At 41.9% G+C, this 10287-nt stretch overlaps 1 long non-coding RNA gene across 1 annotated transcript in view; it reads right to left on the minus strand.

The window, feature by feature from the left end:
* Positions 1-10287, minus strand: part of LOC112551368 — a 271740-nt gene that overhangs the window by 166144 nt on the left and 95309 nt on the right. The gene's annotated exons all lie outside the window — the stretch shown is intronic.

The following is a 10287-nucleotide window of genomic DNA, read 5'->3' on the forward strand; positions in this document are numbered from 1 at the left end:
TACAAACTGAATGAACATTTCTCTTTAGAATCAGTCTCATTCAGACAAAAAGATTTTAAGCTGAAACATCTGTATAATATTCATATTTTAATATACCAGTCAAGTTGGACACCACTTAATTAAGTCAAGGCCAGGTTTTTAAAAATCAGGAGTCAAAGGTCAGAAATTTCACTCTGTCAGATGCCTAGTCACAGCCTTGGTAAAATTATTATCCCTGCCCTTTGCTAATGACCTTGAATACCTATAAACCATTTAATATCTATATGGTTTTTCTTCCTCTCCGTTCATGTAGCATTTGCTCAAATGACCAGTCAACATTTATTCCCTTTCAGGGGCCTTATTCTGCTCCCTGTATTATCAGTTTATACAAGTGCAATTCCCCTGATTTCAATGGAATGTTTCCTAATTTTATAGGTGTATACCCTGAAGAAAGAGAAAATAGATTTAGGCCCAATATTAACTATAAAATATGAATCATAAGGGAGAGAATAGCTAGAAAGTAAAGACAATTTAATGATTTAAGTTGTCTTGTTTTCTACTTACAGTTTATGTTGATTTGCATTGTGTGCTTTCCCTATATTTAGGCATTGCTTAAAGCAGGGGTGTAAAAGTAATGGCCCACAGGCTGAATATGAACCACAAAGCCATGTCATATGATTGCGGGACTGCTAGAGAGGCCAGAAATTCAGAGGTGGGATAAGTAGGAACGGGGTCGCCACTGAATTCCAGGCCCTGTTTGGGATGTGTTTTGGCATTGGTGGCAGAGCAAGACATGGCTATGTTAATTCCTGTGTCTACATGATCCAGTATAGAGCAACTTGCCCAGCCACCACTGTTGCTGCCACTCACCTTGCTACTGAAAATACATCTGTATTAGTCCTGCAAGGCTCCTCAAAGTCTAGATCTGAACTGTGAGGAGCCCTAACCCAGATATGGCCCAGGGGGCCAAGCAAGTTTGATACCCATAGTTTTAAGTATATGATTAGAGTTCTTTTATTTGCAAGATCTACGAACACAAACAGAATAGGTAATGTTACGATACAGACACAGGAAATTGATTTGAAGAAAATAATTTAAATATATCATATAATAATAGCAATAATAGACAAGAGCTACAAATATAAATTGAAAATAAAGCTTAGATGGTGAAGTTCTCTTTTTTTTGTAGCAGATGCTGATGGTGTGTTTTAATCACTTAACATGGAATTGATGGAGTTTTTTTACTTAACCAAAGATTAAGTAGAAAAATTAATTGAACAAAAATGCAATTAGTAGTAAACTGAGTACCTGCTATATGACTATTATTTAAAGGAAACTGCTACTTTTACCTAGAAATATATGCTCTCTCCAAACGTTAGAACTCTCCTTCTCTAACTAGCATCACATTTACAGAAGATCTAGATTAACCTGAACCAGCTATGTCCCCTGCGCTTCAGTGGTTGGCAGGTAGTAGATAATGCCACTGCTATTCCTCAGAGATTATCACCAACAGAAAGCAACTGAAATTGTATTTAGGCTTCTCATACATTCACATTGGCTAGATTAACACATTCCACAGATGCTATAATTCTCCTTCCTTTCTAGGTCAATGTATGCTCATTTTGGTGAGCATTTCTAGCACAGCATAGGTTTTCAATACTCTTTATCACTTTTTAGTGGAGTCTCCAAACTCACATACTTTCATTTTCTTGTGGCATATACTGGGCACATCAACATGAGATGTGGACTGCACAGGAGCCAAAAAATACTGTGCAGTAGCACATCACAGCATGGACAGTCCTAATACACTGCTACACAGTATTATTAGACTGCTGTGCAGTAGCGTCACCTAAAAGACATTCACAGGCACTACCGCACAGTTACTCCAGTTAGTGCACATTGATTTACTAATTGCTAATATAAGTACTAAATAAATGCACAGTAACAATGCACTCACTTGGTGCGTCTACACAAGACACTTTACTGTGGAGTAGCCTAGTTTATTGTGCAGTAACTGTGCATGTCTACATGTGTGAATGTTTACTGTGCAGTAAATGGCACTACTCACAAGTAAATTTCCTACCTACAAATGCAAGTAGCAAATTTACTCATGAATAGCAACTGCAGAGTAACGCACATATAAACACTAACTGGGAGCAAATTTGCCACTGGGGGCTAACACTGCTTTATGGCATGCCGTTACTGCCAGCCAGGACTGAGTGGAAGCCACTGGCTGGAACCGCCCCTGGTAAGCCCTGTGGCAGAATGCCATCTCTGTCTCTCCCCATACTCTGCTATCAGGTGGATGACCAATCTGACAATTTGGTTACCATGGTCTCTGCAGAGGGCAGACACCTCTGGCCCCATCGGCTTCAGGTAACCCTGAGTTGTAACCTGAGCTGGATACATTCCTGGGGGGCGGGGGGGGGAAACCTGCTCCCTCTGCCTACTTGACTAGCCCCACACACCTGCATGGGGTCTTAAACTCCCTAGTGTTCTAAGCAATCTCATCATGACTGGGAGGAGGCTAGAGACCCTGCCAGTCTACCTTGCAACCAGTGATGCATTTCAAATTGGTTGGCTGGCAGCCAACAGTTGTTGGCCTTCTTTGGATCAGGCAAATGAGGTCATAAGGTCTATATAAGTTAAGGACTGCCCCCCCACACACCTGCATGGGGTCTTAAACTCCCTAGTGTTCTAAGCAATCTCATCATGACTGGGAGGAGGCTAGAGACCCTGCCAGTCTACCTTGCAACCAGTGATGCATTTCAAATTGGTTGGCTGGCAGCCAACAGTTGTTGGCCTTCTTTGGATCAGGCAAATGAGGTCATAAGGTCTATATAAGTTAAGGACTGCCCAGGAGGTGGGGCAATAGCCATGATGAGAACTCACAGAGAAGCTGGACTATCTGAAACTCTCTCTCTTGAAACTCATGGCCAATGAACTTCTTCCTTTCAGAGGGAATCTCCATCTTGCTCTGGATGATACTTGTGAGTAAGCTACTTGAGATCTAACTAGATATATAGCTTGCAGTAACACAGATGCATAATTGAATGCTACCATGCCACTGTTTGCTCTAAGGTATTTCTCTGATATTGTTCTACCCTGTACCCTATTCCAAACCTAGTTGTAACCAATAAAGCTCTCCTTTGTACCTAGCATGGGAAACTTATTGGGAGAGGGTCTAGATTATGCCTTGGGGTCTCCTTGGTTTGGCTGACTAAGGGAGACCACTATTTGTGCTTCAGACTGAGGGAAGCACCCCAAGTTCTTGCAGTGGGTCGAGTACCCTCAAGGACTACTAGGCCTGTGTTTCCCAGAGGGTGCAGGTCCAAGATCAGTCCAGACTTTGGGTGGTGACAGCATTACCCCCAGGCTTGTGGGTGTGCTTCAGGAAGGGGATTGGCTGGACATGAGGTGCCCCCGGGGAGGTACTTGGAGCCTAGAAGGTGGTCAGGTGTAGTGAGGAGGGTGGCTCAATGCAGGAGCACCCCCTACTGGCCTGCTATGGCTCTGTAGGCTCTGCAGCTAAACACAGAGGAGAGATTGCAGTTGGCAGCCAGGGTTTGGGCTAAGGGTTGCTGCTGCCTACAACCAGGGCCCTGAAGATGCACCAGTTCTACAAGAGGAGGACCCAGGATCGCACCCCCCTCCTGGAGCACCTGGTGATGGCATTGGAGGACCATCTTGCAGATGCATGGGCCTGGTGGGCAGAGGACATGGCCCACCAGGACAGATGGTGGGTGGAGGATATGGCATGTGAGAAGGCATGGGACTGGCACAAGGATGTATGAGACTGATGTGAAGGGGTGTGGGCAGACTGGGAGTTCTGAGCATAACTCCTGGCCCTGGAGTGTGAGCAGGTGGAGGCCCTGTGGGACCATCCTGGGCAAGGCAGGGCTGTGCAGGCTACGGATTATGACCGCCAGGTGCTTGACCCTATCCTGGCTCTGGCAGTCACCTTTGTGCCACCTACTGCCTGGACCCCGGCCCTAGCCCCACCTGCCCCTTGGCAGCCACCTGCTGTCCAGCAACAGGCCACCCATGGGCCTGTCAGTGCTGCCTCCAACAGCCACCTGCTGTTCAGCAACAAGCCACTTATGCGCTGCCAGTTCCAGTGCTGCCTCCAACAGCAAGGAACCCCTGCCTCATACCCCACCCTGGGTCCCATGCCACCCAGCCTCCCACCTGGGCCCAGGCCTGCCGCTTGCCCCGGCTCCACCCGGACACAGAGCCAGAGCTGCCTGCAGTGGGGGCAGGACTTCACACCAGCCCTGCTGGCCCTGGACACCTCCTACCAGAGGAGGAGCCACCCATGCCGGGGAACCACCAGCTGCAATCCCCCCTGGGTGAGCCTCCTATCTGTCAGGCTCACCACAGCATGCACACCCATGGGGCAATGGCCAGAGGCTGGGATGTTTGCCACCTGTCCCTGGGCTCTGTCTGCTAGGTGCCCCCACTCCACAGCCCCCTCCCTGGGATGAAATACAAACTGTTGTTCTTCTGAGACGTATCTGCTGAGAGTGCGGTGCTGTGGCTGGGGGAGGGGGGGGTCTATGGCTGTCTGGCATTTCTCTGTTGGTCTTCAATTTCACAATTTCAGGGAATGTCCTGGGCATCAGTGAGCATAAACTTATTGATTTCAGTTCTGGTAATGCCTGGCTGCCTTTTTTCCTCCAGTGGTTCCTTCTGCTGCTTGAAACGGTTGTTGGGAGACCAGAGATGGGGCTGAAAAGCATCCAGACAAAATCTAGAGGTTAGGTGGGTCTGGCTAGTGACTCTTCTGTGTCCCTGACATCTCTCTAGGAGATTACTGTGAGTCTAAAATGTTTTGCTTAGTGAGGCCACCTGATCATTGGCTAATTTCTAAATGATACATAGTCACTGAAAAAAAAAAGCTTATATTATTTGGATTCTGTTTAAGTAAGATTATTCAAATAAAATGTGCACTTTTATGTTGCTTGCTTCCATCCCTATCTCTTTTGAGTGTTGGCTGGTACTTCCACCTTCAATTCCCTGGTGCAGACACTAAAGTAGGAATAATTTACTCAGCTATTCTCCATTTTCAGTATTCATCAAGGGTTATTCTGTAATGTTTTTACTCTAAGATGGGGGTAGGCCAATTATAACTGTAGAAGGCAGACGGTGTTCAATTGTTCCAGGTAATAAGATCTACCTAATACTTGCCATCTGCACTGTGATTCCACTGCTCCATATCAAATTATATTTTATATAATGAAATTAAAGTAAAATTGGATCAAACTCCACGTGTCTTTGTTTCTACTGTAGTCATTTGAATTACTCTTACTCTGAGGACTATGATGAAATAAAAACATATTCATGGGGAGGAAAGAAGTCTAATTTTCTGAGTTATACTCTAGATTTCCATGTAGGAGAGTAGAGCAAAGTTCTGATCCTTAACTTTTGCTAGCCCAGAACAAGGGAGTTGTGAGTTGTAACATGGAAGCAGCAGTCTCAGAATTTGTGAGAAAAAATATAAAACAATGAACCTCCCTCCCTCCTCCCCGCCCCCCTCAAATTTAGGAGAAGGACTGGAAAATATCCCATTCTTTTTTATAGGGTTGAACTGTTGTTGTAATTATGATGGCCCAGAAAATGTAAAAGGCCAGGGGAGGGGGAGAGGGGGGGTTGTTTGTTTCTTGTGATATATTTTATTGGATGAAATTTATAGTTAGAAAGAAGTATGACATTTTTTTTGGTAAGGGGAACTATGGGTGAAATGTGGAGTTCTGAAAGCCAGAAGGGTGAGATAGTGAAATCAGCCTCAGAAAGGGTACCAGTAAAGTATCATATAAACCCATAGTTCTTTTCTCAATCTGCAGGTTCCTAAACTGAGGCATGTATTAAGTCTTCCTCCTCTCCTCTTTTAATTTTTCACTTCACTGAAATAACTTATGAGCTTAAAAGATAAGTGCACTGTTGTAAGGGTGTCTACATCTGCATAATTAAAATTGCACTGTATTGCAAAATTGAACAGATATTGTGATATATGATTTCATGTTTAAGCAACCTTCCCAGTGCACTGGGGACCTGAACCTTTGAGGTAATTTGGAGCCAAACTTGGGTGGTGGAGGAAAAATGCTTTGGAAAAGAATTTGCACCCCAATGGATGCACCTACATGTGCCTGTTAATGTGCAGCAATAAGCTCTGGAGCTTCCTCAGTGTTACCCATTGTAGCAAGGTATTCTTCTTCCAGGTAGCTTCCTTCCCTGCTAACTGTCCCCTTGCATTTCATCCCTTTCTGCTCTCTCCTCTGGGTTTAAGGTCCCAGTGGGACACTCCCTTATTAGCAAAATGCCCCATAGCTGAAGATCTTTAACAGGGCCCCTTTTTAAGCAGAAAGACCACCCTGGTACAAGCACTCAGATGCTAAAAGCCAGTTCTAAAATTTTGCAAAACTAGCAGGAATCTTTCCATTGACTTCAATGAACTTTGGAGCAGGCTTTCATTAACTTGTTTCAGTAACTTGAGGTTCACAGTAGATGTAAGAACTGAATGCAGGATCCTCATTTCCTACTCCAATAACTGAAACATCCATTATTTCTTAGTTTTTATTTACTTCTATCATTGTTACTCTGAAATGGATTTTGTAGTGCAAATCATTATTCAACACTACCTCTTACTTTCAACATTACCTATATTTGATGTTTATCAATGTATTTATATAATCTTGATTGATACACTTCCACTTTCCTTGGAACAACACAAGCAGAGCACACTTTACATTTTATCTCCAAAATAAACCTTGTTTATGAAAATCAGAGTTGAATATTAATATAAGGGTATGAAATGTTTGGAAAGATGTGTATCAATCATGATATAAGAAATAGCTATTGATTTTTTTTTTATATTTAATGTTTAAACTGACAAAGGTTTCAGATATCACAAACAGAAATATTCTGCTGGTGAACTTGTGGCTGACAGTCTTTGAAAACATCAATTAATAATGTATCATTCTTGCAGCACTTTATGCCTCAAGAACTATATCCATGCCCTTGGTGATGTACAAAGAAAGATTTCAATTACATAGTAGAATTTTGAGCATATGCTTCAGTGAGTGACATGAGCTAGTGAATAGCCAAAAAAATATAATGTGATCATTTGAAAATATATACATATAAACACCTGTAAGTGTACCTGTCAGTAGGGGAGTTACCAGTTATTTTGAACAAATCCTACTCTACTTCTAAGACATCTAAGTGGATCTGACATGGTGTTTGGGTATTAACACAATACTGTTCCATCCATTCAGCAGCTATAAATCCTCTAAGAACCGATTCCTGATATGGAGAGACACCACATGGAGCATTAGTGGTAAATGGACTCTCCTACTTCTTTTCTAATAGCTTAGTGTTCAGGGCATTTGTCCAGGAAGTGGAAGCCTAGGGCCCTAGGCTTCACTTAGACTGAAAAAGTTTGAATCCACATCTGCCACGTCCCAGGAAAGTGCCTTACCCACCAGACTATGGATGGAGAACTGAGGACATCCTATATCTTTTCTGTTGAGGCTTGCCCACCAGGCAACCAATAGGAAAAGATCTGTGGTCAGTAGGAAAGCTAGCAGTTTCTCAAGAGTTCAACAAGAGCTTTTCAGGCAGCCAGCCAGAAAGCTAAGATACGCAATCTGGAAATTCCAAACTACATTTTTTTTCTAGAAATCCTTACCTATGAAAAATTTCTCATTCCTGATTGTTTCAGTCCAATTGAAGACAAATGTTCAAAAATGCAATACTTGTTATGGTTGTGAAATGTTTATTTCCCCACCTGCTCTACTAATGATGTGCTGAACTGCCAATACTTAAGTTGCACATGCTTAATGGCACTAACTGCACATAAAATCTAGGCACATAACAGTGTGTAATTAAAAAAAAAAAATCAGATTTCTAGTCCATTTGCCAGCTTGCCTAAAATGTAAAATGGAGATCATAATATGTAACTATCTTAAAGGAATATCATTAATACTAATCAATAATTGTCTGTTTCAGTCCATTATTTTCAAATGTGGTTATGTAAAGTTATATCCATATATAGCAGCCTGATTTTCAAAGTAAAGTACAGCCTCCAGAATGCTGCTTTAAGTGCTTAACTTTAGATAAGTACATTTCAAAATTTAGGCTATAGTGCTAAAAAAATACTCAGTGGGTGCATCTACACATGAAATTAATGTGATGTAATAAACTCCAAAGCAGTTCCAGCTGGAGTCAGCTGCTTCTGGGTGCAGCAGCTACACGTGCATCCAGGAGAGCAGCAGTTTGAGCCGGGTTGGCAGCATGCTTGGCAGGGTCAGCCCCAGTCTCTGGGTGGTGACATTAGGTGGCGGAGGAGCTGGCTGGGGCACAAGAGTGCTAGAGTGCAGTGCCATGTGGTAGGCAGCCCCACACTTTACCATCCTCATGCCCCAACCAGCCCCTGTCACCATCTACATGTGGGTTTCAGGCACACTTTATTACTCTGCCATAAGATAATACTGTCCCTGACAATACCCTAAAACCAACGCATGGGTAGACAGTAATGCTTTACTATGGAGTTAATTAGTCAACTCTGCAGTAAAGTGCACATGTATATGCACCCAGTATGCACATACTGATTAATTTACCTCAGATTTAACTATGCAATAAGTAGAAGACATGAAACCAATTATCCCAGGCCTGCCCTACATATGTGTTGTTATAGCTCACGACCACTAAATACAAAGGCAGAGAGACAGTATACATTGAACAAACAGCTACCTGACCTGAAAATGACTAGAAGAGTAGAAAGATTACTGGCATGCCCATATAATTTACACCAATTTAAAGTTTTTTTTCATTTTATGAAGGGTTACTTTATCCTTGAGTGGAGTGACTTACAGCTGTAAAACGTGTGCATTGTTATGTTTCCTCCACTTTTATTGTGGAGTAAAGTTAAATTGCATATCTACACTTTGGGCATGTCTACATGTCACCCTGTGTGCTATGTCATGATACAGCGCACTCTGGTGATGCAGCAATCACACACGCAGGTCTACATGTGATCTCCAACTACGTCACCAGAGGCAGGCTTCTCCTATATAGTGCGCCATTATGATGATGTGGTGGTGAAATCTAACTGTGCGCTATACGCATAGCACAGCAACCACCCGTACTGCACCATTCTTTAGTACTTCTTTAGTACAAAGTACTAAAGCACAGCGCTGTAGCAACGCTGCCATACGGCGACATGTAAATGCACCCTTTGAGTATTATTATTCACATCATCAGTAGAATGATTACCATGAAGCTATCTTAGGTTTTACCTAACCATAAATAATTGGAAAGGATAAGGTTATTTTTAAAAACTGAGAGATATGTTAGAGAGTTTCTGGTGGAATCTTCCTATTTTAAAAGTGTTCTTTTGATATAGCAGGCCTTTTAAATAGGAGCTAGGAGCATGGAAATTGAATTTCATATGAGTAATATTATCCAGCCAGACAAAAGAATCTACCTTGAAAAAACTGGGGGGCAGGACAAAGAATAAGTAATAGAAAAATATAATGCTGAGAAAATTTACTTGTATGTATAATAAACAAATTATTTATAAATAATGCATGATGGTAGAGTGAGAAAATCCTGGAAAAAAATGCGAAAGGTCTCAGTTTAACAAGTGGAAGTCTCACATACAATTTAAGTATCTCTTAAGTCATCATAAATTATGTTCAAAATTTTCAGATCTGCTTGTCTAAAATAAGACTCCTAAATCCACAATTAGGCACCTAAGTATATGATTAAGAGGTGCTACACACCTATAATTCCTTTGGCTTCAGTAGGATGTGGGGGTGCTTAGTTCTTCTGAGAAATCTGGCCTTTCCTAGGTAGGTGTATTAATTTGAATCTAGGAGCCCAGCATTAGACAGTCACTCAGGTTTGAAGACATTGGTTTATATAAACAGTCTTTTACCCATAGCAGAAACAGTACCTATTTTCATACAGCAGCTTTATGATGGAAAGTGCTATTTTGGAAAGGCTTCTGTATGTAAGTATCTCTTCAGGTGAATTAGACAAACACCAATTTTTGTATTTAATGGGCATACCAGGATATCATGAACAAAAAGTGGAAAATATTGAAAGAGAAAAACCTGACCTGGATTTTCTTGATTAATGTCGACAGCAATGTGAGCAATGGCAATGATAAATGCTGTCTCAGAAAGAATTATCCTGTATGATTCTGGACTGTATATAATTACATAGAAGTATTACTTTAACAAGAATGAAGAAAAATTAAATGTGGAAAAAAGACAGTTGTAGAGAGAAATTATATATACCAGGTGG

This window comes from Alligator sinensis, unplaced genomic scaffold (genome assembly GCF_000455745.1).
Source record: "Alligator sinensis unplaced genomic scaffold, ASM45574v1 scaffold738_2, whole genome shotgun sequence".
Lineage (NCBI taxonomy): Eukaryota > Metazoa > Chordata > Crocodylia > Alligatoridae > Alligator > Alligator sinensis.